Consider the following 15,848-nt stretch of genomic DNA (forward strand, 5'->3'; position numbering starts at 1 on the left):
TTGTTTCTTTTTTTTTTTCCTTCTGCTTTTACTGTGTAGTTCTAGCTTTTCTTTGATATCTCTTTGGCTTTTAGAAAGTGTATTCAGCTTCTAATGTTTAAATGTATGAGCTCCATAAACACATACACATACATATCCGCATATATCTAATTTTAAGAGGTACAGGATCAGGAGCACATTTGTATCTAATAGTAGTGCCCGATGACAATATTAGGGCTGCAATTGATCTCTGCCCTCTCAAAAACCTCCAGGCATTTCCAAGCGTCTAAACACATGACTGTAAGTAATAACTTTTGGCGACCAAGTTCAAAATAGCTGAGACCCAATGGCAAAGCCATCCATAATTTGTGTTTTAGGAAGGTAGAGCCGAAGCGGAGGAGGGTCTGCTGGAGCAGGGACTCACATCTGTGGTACATAGCCCGTCTCTCCCATCCACAGGGGACTGAGTGAGCCCCTCCATCTGCCGACCTTCCCCCCCTTGAGATTTCACAATGAGTGAAATTAACAGAAAGGGTTTTCCATGATTTGGCTATTGTTGAAAGTGCTGCTATAAACATTGGGGTACAAGTGCCCTATGGCAATGGGAAAGAATGAAATATTGCCTTTTGTAGCAATGTGGATGGAACTGAAGAGTGTTATGCTAAGTGAAATAAGTCATACAGAGAAAGACAGATACCATATGTTTTCACTCTTATGTGGATCCTGAGAAACTTAACAGAAGACCATGGGGGAGGGGAAGAAAAAAAAAAGTTAAAGAGGGAGAGAGTCAAACCATAAGAGACTCTTAAAAACTGAGAATAAACTGAGGGTTGATGGGGGGGTTGGAGGGCATGTGGGTGGGTGATGGGTATTGAGGAGGGCACCTGTTGGGATAAGCACTGGGTGTTGTATGGAAACCCATTTGACAATAAATTTTATATTTAAAAAAAGAGAGAAAGGGTTTTAATGGCTCTTAACGGAAGACTATCTCTTAAAAAATCATCTATCCGAAATTCATTTCCAAGACAGAAACTTTCCCTTCATCAAACCCATTGCTCCTCTTGATTATTTTCTCCTCCAATATGTCTTTGCACTGCGATACTTTCTCACAAAATTCAGATGAGTTTTTTAAAAAAAGGAAACTCGGTCCAAAATATATATACCATTCTTTTCATTATCTGTTTAATTGGTTTGTCTTTCATACCAACTCTTCTTTTTAAGGGGAAGAAATGTAAGGGGCACTTGGGTGGCTCAGTAGGTTAAGCATCCAACTCTTGATTTCGCCTCAGGTCACGACCTCATGGTTCATGAGTTCGAGCCCCACATTAGGGTCTGCGCTGACAGTGTGGAGCCTGAGCCTCTCTCTCTGCCCATCCCCTGCTCCCCCTCTCCCTCTTGCTCACTCAAAAACTAAAGAAACTTATTTTTTTTTAAATGGTAGAAATTTAAAATAGAACTGAAGGTGAATACAACCTTTAGCCTCAAGATATTTATGATCTGTCCTGGGCATTTAATTACCTAAAAACACAATTTTACAAAGTCCTATTGCAAAGTGGGTAGCAATTGATGAATCTGAAAATTCTTGGTTTAGTCTTTGTAGTGATTTGGAAAAACCTTCCAGGAAGATTGAATATCCTGATTGGTCAGGTCATATTGACATGGTCTCAAGAACCATTATCCTTACTAACAAAAATATACCACAATTCAAGTGATGGTACCATATAATGGAAAATATATATATGTGTATGTATATCCATTTACTTTATTATATAGTTTATGGTTTTCTACCTTTGTCTTTGATTGCTTCCCAAGTCTTCCGTAGGTTGTAGCTGTCTTTGTTTTTGTTTTTCTTTGTTAAATATTTACAATCCATGCATTAAAAACGTTTTAATTAACCTTTTTTAATATTGTTATTGTTTTTCTTTATTTAGCTTTATATTCCACTAGCACTGATCCATAGTGTTTTATTTATTTATTTATTTAAAGTTTATTTTATTCATTTGAGAAAGAGACAGAGAGAGAGAGAGAGAGAGAGCAGGGAAGCATCAGAGAGAGAGGGGGGAGAGAGAGAATCCCCAGCAGGCTCCCCGCTGTCAGCTCAGAGCTCCAAGAGGGGTTCAAACCAAGGAACAAAGAGATCATGACCTGGGCCAAATTAAGAGTCAGATGCTTACTCGACTGAGCCAGCCAGGCACCCCTGATCTATAGTGTTTTAATTACATGTGTCTGTGCACATGCGCGTTTGTATTCTCACCATCTTTATTTGACCCATGAATTACTTATATGATTATTAATATCATATAATAAGTTTTATTTCCTGTATCTGATTGTTATTGACATTTGATTTTAGTGTAAATAGTTACATAGCATATTTCTACATTTTAGGAATTTGTTGTAATTGTGCCTTGAGACTACATATGATCTGTTTTTCTTTCTGTTCCTTGGACACTTAAACACTGGTTATACTTTTTGGGGGTATGGTTAGTCCTTTATTAGGATATTTTTCTCTATGGAGATTAAGCTACTATGGATGGTAAATATTTTGGTTCTCATTTTCCCGTATTCCACCATCTTCTTTAGCTTACCTGTTTGACCTCTTCTTCTCTCCATAAATCACCCAGACACGTGTGCATACATTAATAATGAAATGTGTTCTTCTAATGAGCATCAGTATCTATACCTGGAGCAAGTGGAGGGAGGAAGTGAGTTGCAAAACAAGACAAGTCCTAGCTCAATATTATGAAAAAAAACTAATATAATTTTACATACTGATATCTTTAACTAGGATGGTTTTTCCTGGTGCTACTTGTTCTATAAGTGTAAAACTTCCTAATTTGCATAAAAAATTATAATTTCTGGATTTATATAAATAAAAATTGTTACCTTTTCTTCATCCTTGGTTAAACACTAGTTGTTCTCTGTTCATGGGTGGTAGGTGGGAAGGAAAAAATGTAGTCAAGAGAAAGATGTTTTATGATACTTATTTCCAGATCTACACATATTTAGTGATATTAAGGCCATTATTTGGTGGACATATTGAGGTTATTGTGCTGACAAACACAAAACTAATGAGTCTTTTTTTAATTTAAAAAATTTAGGGGCACCCAGGTGGCTCAGTCGGTTGAGCCTCTAACTTCGGCTCAGGTCATGATCTCACAGTTTGTGAGTTTGAGCCCCGCATCAGGCTCTGTTCTGACAGCTCAGAGCCTGGAGCCTGCTTCCAATTCTGTGTCTCCCTCCCTCTCTGCTCCATCCGCACTCATGTTCTGTCTTTCTCTGTCTTAAAAATAAATAAAACATTAACTTTTTTTAAGTAAAAAAAAATTAGTGCCCATCTAACATTTGCCACACGCACTGAACTTCACTGCAGTTGACATGTCCTTTTAGAAACAATCTTACACAAGTTGAGTGTTCTTTTATGATATGGACATTTTAGATTGTAAAAGCAGCTATTTTTTTTTTCTAATTTAAAGGAATCTTTTCACACAACACAGACCCTGGAGTGAAGGGTGTGATCTTCACAAGCTTTGTGATAAGCATGAAAGTATTTACAAGACACTAAGTTTATGTCATAAAAACTGCTATACCAAACATGTTGTTTTCAGCTAAGTGACATTAGCTGAGAAAAGTTAGAAAATATTACTGAAAAAAAAGAAAGGAAAATATTGCTGAAAATTAATGTTTCATTTATTTCACTGTGACCAGATACTGAATAAATTGCCAATATAATTTTATCAAATAAAAACCCCCTACTACAAAATTTAAAAAAATAAAATTTACAAAACTACTTTAGTAAAAGGTGTTTTTTTTAATTATGGAAATAGAGATATATTTCTAAAAGTGCTAGGTAAAAAAAAACATAGAAATCATAAATTTATTGATAACTCCATTTGGGTAGCTTTAAAAATAAAACCAACATACACATGTAAAAATAAACATTCTGTTTAGGAAATAAAAGAAAACCTCACGCATTTCTTCCCACAATATTTGCTCTTATATCACAATTCAGTGCTCAGATCTTTCTTGTGGTTACTGCTGCCTCTTTTTAACTCACATTTATTTTTCTCAAGACTATTTTGTCTTCACATTTTGGAGTTGATAATTTTTGAAATCAGTAACAAAAGATAAAGTTACACTACATCCAGTTTTAATAAGCCGGAAGTCTAAACAATTAACAAGTGTTAATTACTCATCAGAGAAAACAATGTGAATTAAGGTTAGCAAAGTGAACTCAATTATAATTATTTGCAAGAATTTTGGGAGGAAAATATCTGGGTTAATTTCATTAATTTCATTGGTATACTGCTGCAAAGATCAAAGACAGTTGCAAACTCTGTTGCTTGTAATTTTAAAAGAGAAATTACCTGACAGTTTTTTGTAACTATAATTATCAGTGAAGTGAGATAAAACCTGAATGTAACCATGAATCTGTAACCCTAAAATACAGCTATATCTGAATCTTGTTATGAACTAAAATCACAAGATGTGAGGGACAGCTTTGGATTTATTTCTATGGAATCATATAAAAGCTTTAAAACAGAATGAAAAAAAACAGAAATCTTTTACCTCTGTGCTTAAAACCAAACAGCAACGGGTGTGGATTTTGGAGTAATGCGGTTCAATAAGGATAACATTAGATTCATAGGTAAACATTAGTTCACTTTTATTTCTGTAAAGTAACTATGGGGGGGGGGGCACACACATGATTTTTTTTTTTCTGTCTGTTTCAGGTATCAAATGAGACTAAATATATTTCATCTAAGTTGTGGGAATTACATGACAATCATAAAAAAATAGAGTGAAAGCATTTGGCACTCTGAAAATAACTTGTACTGTTATTCCTTCAATATGGAGAATTATGTTACAAATGGGATACATCTGTCTTTTACAGCATCTCCTAACTGACCAGTGTTTCTTCCAGGGGCCTAATGACCAAAATAGCACCCTTTAGAAACAGACCTCCATGGTTTACACCTCAGCTTTAAAATTGATACACTCGTTTGCTTTTTGTTGTTGTTTTAATATTAGGCATTCACATATATTTTAACGAAGGATGTGTGAAGATAAACAGCTTCTATCCAAGTGGACCTTAGATCCTATTGTGATCTTATTTTAAAATAATTCTATTTTGTAATGTGCCCTGCCAGTTTTCAGGCAATGGGTGACTTACACATCAATATTTCTTACATCTACTGCTTGATTTTTGGGAGACTATAGACAGATGAGCATAGTTAAGGACACGGCATTTGGCATGCAGACCTGCCATGGGGTAAGTGATAAGGTGGGAAAGATTATTTGACAATTTGAGGTTCCAGTTTTCTAGCCAACTGTATGAATAAATAAATAGTATTTTCCATATGGGTACAGTGAGCATTTCATAAGGTAATCCTTGAGTTATGCTCAGCTAGGGACTACCATATACACAGCTTTCATTATGCTAGTTTTTATTTATTTTTTGACTCACCGTCACGGTAATGTAAAAACACAGTAGTTCTGTATACAGAACAAACTTAAGACTATAAAACCTGTTGTCATATGAAATGTGAAACACAATTTTTAAAAAGGACATAATACAATTTAAATTTCAAGTTTGTTAGGAGTTGAATCATATCACCCTGAAATTCATATAGTGAGGTTCTAACTCTCAGGTCCTCAGAATGTGACCTTATTTGGAAATACACAATCGCAGATACAATTAAGATGAGGCCCTACTGTGGTAGAGACAGTCCTGCCCCAAAATGAATTCTGGCCTTACAAAAAGGGGAAATGTGAACACAGACCTGCACACAGGGAGAATGCCACGTGCATTTCTCCCTCGCAACACTCAGAGGATACCAACCTTGCCAGCAACTTGATCTCAAATTTCTAGACTCCAGAGCTGTAAGACAATAAATCAGTTTTTTAAGACACTCGATTTGTGAGCCTTTTTTATGATGACCATCCCAAACTAAATAGAGTTAGATCATCTAGGATGCTACTCTTCACAGTCTTTCTGATTATGAAAAATATGAATGATGTAAGCAGTAAGCATATGGGTGTCTCAGTACTTATTCTCAATGGGAAAAAAATTACTAATCTACGTTTTACGAATCGAAGAGAATCATCTTCCTTTACTCAATGAAAAGTTCTGGAGAGGCTGTACACGCACCAGTGAGGAAGGAAGCATTTCCAAGCACCATTCCAGATGAACGGATTCATGGGATTGCCTACTATTCAGCTGTAGCACCATCACATGCACAAGCAAAATAAGCTGGTTGCCCATAGATTCATCCAATTAGTATTGAACCAACATGAAATTAGAGAATATGATAAAGCAACTTACAGTTATTCTTACAATGTTGACCCAAGGAATTACAAGGGATGAAACGTAATAAGTAGCTGGAAGTCTATCTAAAAAAAATAATTATTGTTTTCCAGGTATTACCCTGAAAATAAGATTACAAGAGAGAATTGTTTAACGTACCTTCATTTTATTAATATATTTTTATCAAAGTAAACATTTTTTCTCCACAGGTGACACTTTCATCATAAATAAAACATTGGTTGCCAGAGAATGATTTTATTTTTTATTTTTTTTAAGTAAGAGTAGTGTTGTTAAATTTCCACATCGTTGTGAAATTGTCCTGTTTCTTTGTTATATATTTCCAATTTAATCCCTTTGTGTGAAGGGACATATATTGTATGATTTAAGTCCTTCTGCATATACTGGGACTTGTTTAAAAGAGAAGGAGGGCAGAGGAGTGTAGGAACCAATGATGCTGATTTTGAACCTAGGTCTATCATCTTCCAGAGCTTCTAGTCCTAACCAGTCTGTTACCTTGTCTCTTAGCTCAGGTATCTATTGAATACCATATTTCTATCCTTCTTTTATTTCTGTAGTTGATAGCAGAATCATGTTTTGTTTTTTCTCTTACTTCTACCACCCCCCTAATTGATTCTCTGTCTGCCAGACAGACCTGAATGTGAATAAACTACTGCACTGTTTAAAACACATGCAATCAAGGCGAATCATTACATAACTGCTAATTGCCTCTGTGCCCGAAACCTCTGAAACACTCTCCTTCCTTAACGTTACTCAACCACCCTAGTTCCCTGAGCACATCAAGTGCCTCCTAGACTATTGCAATCCCCTCCTCCACCACCTGGGGAGCACCAGCTCATTCTTCAGTCACAGCCCAATCTTCTTGACTTTCAAAAGCCTTTCCTTATCTAAGAAAGCCTTTACAGGTGCCAGTTTTTTCACAGACCCTACATTAGCAGCATCTAGCAATCTTGATCCAGAACGCACATGTTTAATGGCACTTAAGGTCACTTAAGGTATTTCTTGGAGAATAGCTGCCAGGCACGGGGGATGGCTCATAAAATTTCCTCAGTATAGGAGCCCATTAGGAACTAGAGCCGAAATCCTTAAATTCACCAGGCCTCCTCGGCAGAAATTTATTTTTTGTTGAGCTCAGATTTTACAGTGTTTGGCCATTCCCATAACATCAAATAAGGGATTAAAACAAAGTGAAAAGGAACACAAGAAGCGTCACCACTGCTCCATCATTGCGGATAGTTAATTCTAGGTGTCCTTATTTCAACCTAATGGCTTATGAATTAGCCATTCTTGACCCCTGAGATTTTAGAATAAGTCTGTTCATTCAGGAGAAGGTGGAGATAATGGATGAGATGGTTTGACTTTCTCACCCCTTGTTCCCCAGTCATCACTCCACAGTTGAAATATGTGCTCTGGAGTTACTGCTGTAGCTCCAATAGGCTTGTGTGTCCTCTAGAGAAATGTCAAATACCTAAGTACTAATACTGTGTGCTCAATTGCAACCAGGTCCCTCATACTGTCCTTGGGAACTAGGTCATAATAAGACAGATTATACTGTGCAATGCCCTTTGCTTCTAAATTGAGCATAGGAAATACATTTTTCATTTATGATTTTTTGATCTCAGATGGGAATACTTCTATAGTTACCCAGCAAATTTTTGAAGTTATTTCCAGGTAATGGGCCATGTTTAGGCATTTCAAAGACAAATCTCAAAAACAAACAAACAAACAAACAAACAAAACGTATCTTACTAAAGGTCATTAAGGAGAATCATATATTGAATCATGAGTTTCCAGGACCACAACTGTAAGTACTTACTAATCACACCTCTTCTTTACAGGGCTCCCAAAAGAACAATAAATGGGGAAATACAGCTACCAGATACGTGTTAAAATTCCCAGAGCCATACTTGATGGGAAACTAGGCTTTGATATCAACTAAGGTTGAAAAACTAAGAAAACCTTTCTTCACCCCAATCATAATCTTAAAATCAACTCGTAACTGGAGGGGAAGTTTCAGTGGGTTAACCTTTGGAGATGTAGTATTAATATCTGAAGCTCACTATATTTGAAAAAGGGAGTATAATATAATGAACTGTGCCCCCCCCCCGAAGATGATGAAGTCCTATCCCTTTAGTACCTGTGAATGTGATCTTTTATGGAAATAGAGTCTTCGCAGATGATCCAGTTAAGATTAGGGCTGGCCCTAATCCAAGATGACTCTGTCCTTAGTAAAAGGGAAATTCAGGACAGAGGCAGAATCACAGGGGGGATGTTTTGTGAAGGTTGAAGTGATGCTGCATGAACTAAAAAAATGCCAAAAATTGCCAGCAAATCACCAGGAGCTAGAAGAGAGACATGGAACACATTCTTCCTCACAACCTTCAGAAAGACTCAACCCTATAGTTACCTTGATCTTATCTACCCAGTTTATGATACTCTGTTAGGGCAGCTTTAGCCAACTAATACAGGGTTTATCCCCAGTTTTTATTTAATATATTGACCTATTAATGGGTGACACTTAATTTAAACATGGATTATTGCTTATTTTAGGTTAAATAATTCAAATGCAAAGTTATGAAGGGGGTACATGACAGATTCATACTGTTCGTATTGAACTTATATGACAAATCAGAATCAAATAAATCTGTCTTGTTGAACTAACTTAAATTACATAGAGTAAGCTTTCCTTTACATTTTAATTATTTTGATTCATTTTAGGATATGATAGTTCAATACATTATACCTTTGAGTCAATTCAAAATAGGCATAATAAAAGTGAAAACAAATGTGAATAGCAAATGTTCTATTTGCCTGTGGCGTAAGAAAATCAAAATAGAGTGAAACACAGAAAAAACTAATATGAAAACTTGTTGCCCTGAGGTTAAAAAGTATTTGCCTAATATGTCATGTGGAATTGTTTCTAAATATATTTATATCGTTGGTAAAGTGATTCTATGAATGTCATGATGAACCATTTATATTCAGCAATTTAAAATGTATTATTTAATAGTAATAACATTTTAGGTAATTAAATTTTATAAAAACAATACATTATTTCTTCATAAATGATACCAAAAATAAATTTAATATGATAATGTTTTCCTGTTCTTACATAAATAACCATTTACTTTTAAGGCATAGGTTTTTAGGAGACAGAAAAGCAAATGCTAGTCTAGTGAGTATAAGACTTCAGGAATAAAACCTCAACTAAACATAGAAAGAAAAGTTCTTTTTCTGTACTTCAAATTAATGAACCTTAATTATACCAAGAGGAAGAAAATGCAATTATCAAATCCCTGGAAAACAGCCATTTTAAGCATTTTCCCGACCTTCTTTGTAAAATTAATTCTGATTACTAAAGGTTTATCAAGTTATGTGGCCTCATTGGAGAAGGGCCAAATCCTGTGTCCTGATGTGTCCTGAAGCGTCTGTTCATGAGATATAGAGTGTCCTGCTCTTTCTCGAAGAACATCTCCATATCTCCATGTTGGTAACCACTATGGATGGCTGAATGTGGTGAAAACAAAGTCAGCGGAGTCTTCCCATCATGTAAAAGTAGAAGACCTCTTCAGGCAGCTCTCCGCTAGTTCTCGGGCCACTCACAGGGTGTGCGAAGTTTCACTCACCCTCCACTCTTTTCCTTATCCTTATGGAAGAATTTAAGGATCACTCCACTTCTGTCTTTTCTATAAAATGGACTCTGATTTGTCATTCTGTCACCCTGTGGTTAGAGAGCACATGCCACACTGTGGTCCCTCGGAGGAACTATAATGTTGACCTCTTCTGTCTTCATTTCCCCAAATCTGCCTGCTGCACCTGCATCCTCTTCCTTGAAGCCAACTTCGTAGTCAGGGAGAAGGTCTTCTGCTCAGAGATTCTCACTAATGGCCATCTTCTTGCTTCTCTTTTGCTCCAATTGTCTCTGGCCTTTTCCACAGCAGAAGTGTTTTTTATCTGATTTGGGGGAAATGATAGTTCAAGACATGGCATATGTTGAGCAGCAAAATTCCCAGATTTCTCCCTTCTGTTTCTACCCTTCTGCTATAATAACTTTCCAAGCAGAAGTGGCTAATGTCACATGCCTAGGACATTTTCAGACCAAACTATGATGAACCATGGAAAACTATTACTCTAAATAAAATAACTTTTCCATAAAATGTGCAGTTATTTTCAGGAACTGTAAACTGGACCTATCTAATTCATTGATGTGAAAAACAAAACTTCAAACACAACACGAAGCAAAGGAAAGTGTACCCACAAAACAATAATGATGTTTACGTTTAAACTGCCAGGTGCCCCATGTTCATGTGCTCAAGATCGCTCACCTGTACTTTCCCTTGATTCATGGTGCTTCACTTAGCTTGTGTTTCTATTCTCACTGTTTCATCATCCCTGGGAGACATTAATGCCCATGTATGTAAATAATTACCTTGACTCTTCAGTTTCTTGATTTTATATGTTCAGTGATATTTCTCCATATTAGCTACCCATTTAAAATCACAACCTAGGTCTTATTATTCCCCAAATTTCTATACTTCGCAGTAAAATAACTCATATTTATATCAGAAGTGCATTTTGTTCTGCCTTGGTTGGTCAATTACCGTCCACACATTTTGAAATTTATCGAGGCATCAGAACACATCCAACATTGCACTGAATGCTGTCTACTTAAAATCTGAATTAAAACAGTTTTTCAAGTGGATTCAAAAGCAATGTTCAAGTCCATTCATGTAAAATACAGAGTTAAACCAAATTGGTAAAGAAAGTAGTCATATAAAATCATAGGCAAAAATATGAAGTCAAGTGAAAGAAAAAAAAACAGGAATAATTTCTTATCACACAAGGTAGAAATTTAGGGGAAAATTAAACAATTTAAAAAAGAAACTTAATAGTGATAAAATATATAATTAAAAAAATAAGCAAGACACATATAGATATCAAACAACCAGCATTTAAATTATAGTGAAAGAAATGACAGAATAGAAGTAATAATATTTCAAGTTGTTTTTGGCTCAAAAGGGGGTGGATGTATCAAAACAAAAATGGTCAGAACTAATAAAATTAGAGTTGAGTTATCATCAGGGAAGTTTGAAAATGATTAAATATCTCCTCCTAGCTTTGAAGAACTGAACAGTCCAATCTTATTTAAAGATGCTCAACCCATAGCTTTATAAAATTGCTGATATTTCCCATAGAACTCTTAACATAGGAATAAAGTGAACTAAGAATTGTTGGAAATTTTAATAATAATGAGTAATTGTTAACCAAAATATAAAATGTGAAATCGTGTCCATGAAAGTCAAGAATTAAAGGACAACTGTTATTGCAATCGTTAATGAGTGTTATCAAGATGATACTCAGTCAATGGAATAAATGTAATGAAATTGAAATGACCCTAAGAAAATTTACCAAAATACCTCTAACATTGGATAATGTTATAATCCAATGTTATAATCTATAATGTTAGAGGATAATACCTCTAACATTGGATAATAAAGGATTTAGAATAGATAAGAGATAAATATTCCAAAGTAAACTTTTCTTCAGTTCTGATAATATGCACCTAAATATCATAATAGATGTAATCAAAATATAATGCTCTAATAAAAAATAAGCCTATAGTCTTGGATAAATCAGAAATAACTCTATCATATTGGATACAAATGAGAAGAAAAATCCATTTCAATAAAACAAACATCGAAAAATATTACAAAAATAAATGTATGAAATACAGTATGGAAACATGCTTGAGGTTAGGAAGGTTTAATACCATAAAATGTTACTTCTTCCCAAAATTATTTTCTTATTATTCCTAAACATTTTATTGTAGAATAAATTGGCCTAACTATAAAGGATATAAATATATGCACACAAAACAAGGCCCACAATCTATCTTATTCACCAAACCCAGTCTAGAAAGCTTCAGCAAGCTGATGGTTCTGTGACGGGGTTGTAACCACTCTGGTAGTATTTTGTCAGAAGTACTCCCCTTGTGGCTTCAAGACCCTTTATTCTCTAACAATTGAAGACTCCAAAGTGCCCTTGTTTATGTGAGGCATGTAAATGTATGCCATATTAGAAATTAAAACAGAAATTTGAAAATATTTTTTAAATAACCTCATTGATAAGATGAATTGTATATATTTAGGGAAATATTTTCTACAATGAAAATTTAGTTTAGAGAACAGCATTATTAAACATTTTTGTAACACTATAAAATGTCTGGCATAATAGAAACCAGCTGGATTTTCATAATCTTCTGTATTCAGAATATTACAATATGGTATCTGTTTGGAATATATTTTAAGTTTACTTACTTATTTTGAGAGCGAGAGAGAGAGGGCAAGTGGGGAAGGAGCAGAGAGAGAGAGGGGGAGAGAGACTCTCACCACCACCAGTACAGAGCCGGATGCTGGGCTCGAACTCACCTTAAGATAGATGCATGATCTGAGCCAAAGTTGGAAGTCAGACGCTTAACCGACTAAACCACCTAGGCCTCCCTAAACAGCTTTTGTAAGGTAATTGTGAATGTTTCCTTTTAGTACTGTCCCAAAAAACCTGATTGGCTGTAGTTTAAGGTTAGTTACAATGGAGAGTCTAAAATGAAATCAGAGAACATTTTGTACTATTTCCTTAAAATCTATTGATCTTACTCTGAAATTTTGTCTATGCATGATTCTGTAATATTATGCATTCATAATTGAAAAAAATATTTTAATGATTCTACAGATCTTCCGAATGTTGACACATTTCATGAAACTACATCAAGATCACATTCGTTAATCACAGCCAGTGTCATCAGAGCATTCTTTAAATGTCGAGACCTTGTCAAGCTTAAGATTGCACATATAAGTTGTCCAAAATACTGATTTTTACTTGAAAGCTCACATTACAAAAAGAGAGAGAGAGAGAGAGAGAGAGGATAAAGCTCATATTTTATCATGGGCAGCAAATCTGTTGTTTTTCTTGGGATGACAGGTACATTTCATCCATTTTCAAGAAAAAGTCTGACAAATACCCAAATCTGAATATTCATAGTTTGTCCATTAGTCATTTTTTCCAAAGTCTTTTCCTTGATACAACTATCAAATATAGGTGTGATGCAGAAATGCTTTGTGCATATTTCTCATTACATGAAATATTAAAAAGCACTGATATTTAAGAAAATTCATCAAGGTCATTAGTTACTGAAATTGGCTTTGTAATTTTTTTTCTTTCTGTGGATATGCAGTATGGAAAATCATGACTCCTAGGATGTAATTGTAATTAGGTTGTAATTGTCTTACTTTGGGCTAAAGCAGTGTTGCCTCCCATTGCTTGTGCATCATCAAAACCAATGTCCATATAGAGATAAAGGCAAATAATACCAATAACATTTTAGTAGTATTATGTAACAGTTTTGATTTCCTAAACTTCTGCTCATCTAGCTATCTAAGGATAGTTACTTTTATTTTTCCTTTTTCTGCCATAAGCTTCTTGATCGTAGTCTAGCATCATCAAACTTTGAACAGTTTATTTTAAAAGCCTGCCGGGGCGCCTGGGTGGCTCAGTCGGTTAAGCATCCGACTTCAGCTCAGATCTCCTGGTTTGTGAGTTCAAGCCCCGCACCGGTCTCTCTGTGTTGACCACTCAGAGCCTAGAGCCTGCTTCAGATTTGGTGTCTCCCTCTCTTTCTCCCCTCTCTCTCTGCCTCTCCTCTGATGGTGCTCTGTGTCTCTCAACAATGAATACATGTTAAAAAAAAAATTAAAATTAAAGAAGTCTGCCTCTATCAATGATATTCCAGCAGCTATGAAATCCTCAGTCTGGTTCCCAACTATAAATGGGTCAAAGGGAGAACATGCCAGGATCAATTGGAATTCCTCAAGTATAGTGTGGCAGTAATGTCCCAACTATGGGGCAGTGAACAGTCCCTTCATTCTCTGGATGCTGTGTTCAAAAACAGTATCTTGAACACGATGGCAGATGAAGCCGAGTGAACATCTTTTAGCATATTTCACCCAACAAATATACTGCAACATACATTTTGTGAAGAAAAGCTACTTTACCATATGTTCACTTATGTTAAAGTCCATTGAACTTAAGCACCAAACTGGCTATTATAATCTCTTTCCTATTTAACCTACAAGAAACATATTTATTAATGAATAATAACATATCCCTCCATTTTGTTAAAATTTATACCTTAGGCCAGTATATCTTTCTTGAATCCCTGTTATCTTGAAAGCAAGTCCTTTTTAAAAAAATTTTTTTGGGATAAATTAACTTGTCCTCATTCTGCAAGTGGCTAATTTGAAATGCTTTAAGCTGATTAAATATTTTTTATTCCTTTTGCTGTATAATTATCATATATTTTCCATTTTTCTTCCTCTGCATGAAAAGCAACTAGGATATTATTCTATAATATACACTTCCTTTTGCAATTTAATTTACACATTATTGCCACGTTTTAAGAGAAAACAGCAGGCTTCACAATAGCAATCACTTCTCATAGCTACTAAAATTTTCAAATATATTTAACTTTTTTGTATTCATCTGCAGGGGTTCACATATTAATTTTCTTCGTGTTCCTTTAAGATTTGACATTCACTTCACTTCACCCAAGGCACCAGCAATATGTCATACCCAGACATTCCAGAACTTTTTTTGTTTTGTTTTGTCACTGAGAAGTATCCTGCCCACCCCCAAAAAAATCTTTCCCAAAAGATTTCCCTCAGTCAAATTTAATTTCCAATGATGTAAGATTAAAATGCCATTTTTATAAAATAATTACCTCAAATAAAAATGAATTCATAACATTGTCATCAATAATTGTCAATAAGCACTTTTTTAACCTAAATATTTTTCTTCCCCATAGAAACCACTTCTATGTAATTATTTTTACACTCAATCTGCCATAAATACGTTTACATAATGATAAATCTAAAAGCAATATATATAGTTATATTTTGTTTTTATGTGTATGGGCAGAATTGATATACATTGACTTGTGTTGAGCTATTTGTTCAGCTTCTCATTTATTTTACTCAACATTTCTCAAACCAGGTAAATTTGTTATCTGAAAAACTAAATTATTTTGAAAGCTATAATATTACATGGTGTGCCTATGCCACGTTGTATCTATCTTTTCAAGAATTGATAAGCATTTATGTTCTCACAAAGCTTCACTATCACACGTAATACTGTAATGAATATTCTCACACATGTCCTTTTTCATGACCATGCTAGTGTTTTATGGAGTATATTCCCAGGAGTAGAGCTATGAGGTTTGGGTTCACTAAATAACGGCAAACTGTCTCTAAAATGGCTATAGCATTTCATGCTTTTCACATCAGTGCTGAACTCTCCATTTTGCCATTTCTTGCCACTATGCTATCTATACTTCTTTTCTTAATTCAATTTATTTAAAATTTGTTTATTTTTTGAGAGACAGAGAGAGATGGAGTGTGAGCAGGGGAGGGACAGAGAGAGAGGGGGGACACAGAATCGGAAGCAGGCTCCAGGCTCTGAGCTGTCAGCACAGAGCCTGATGCAGGGCTCGAACTCA

Source organism: Acinonyx jubatus, chromosome C2 (assembly GCF_027475565.1).
Source record: "Acinonyx jubatus isolate Ajub_Pintada_27869175 chromosome C2, VMU_Ajub_asm_v1.0, whole genome shotgun sequence".
NCBI classification, from domain to species: Eukaryota; Metazoa; Chordata; class Mammalia; order Carnivora; family Felidae; genus Acinonyx; species Acinonyx jubatus.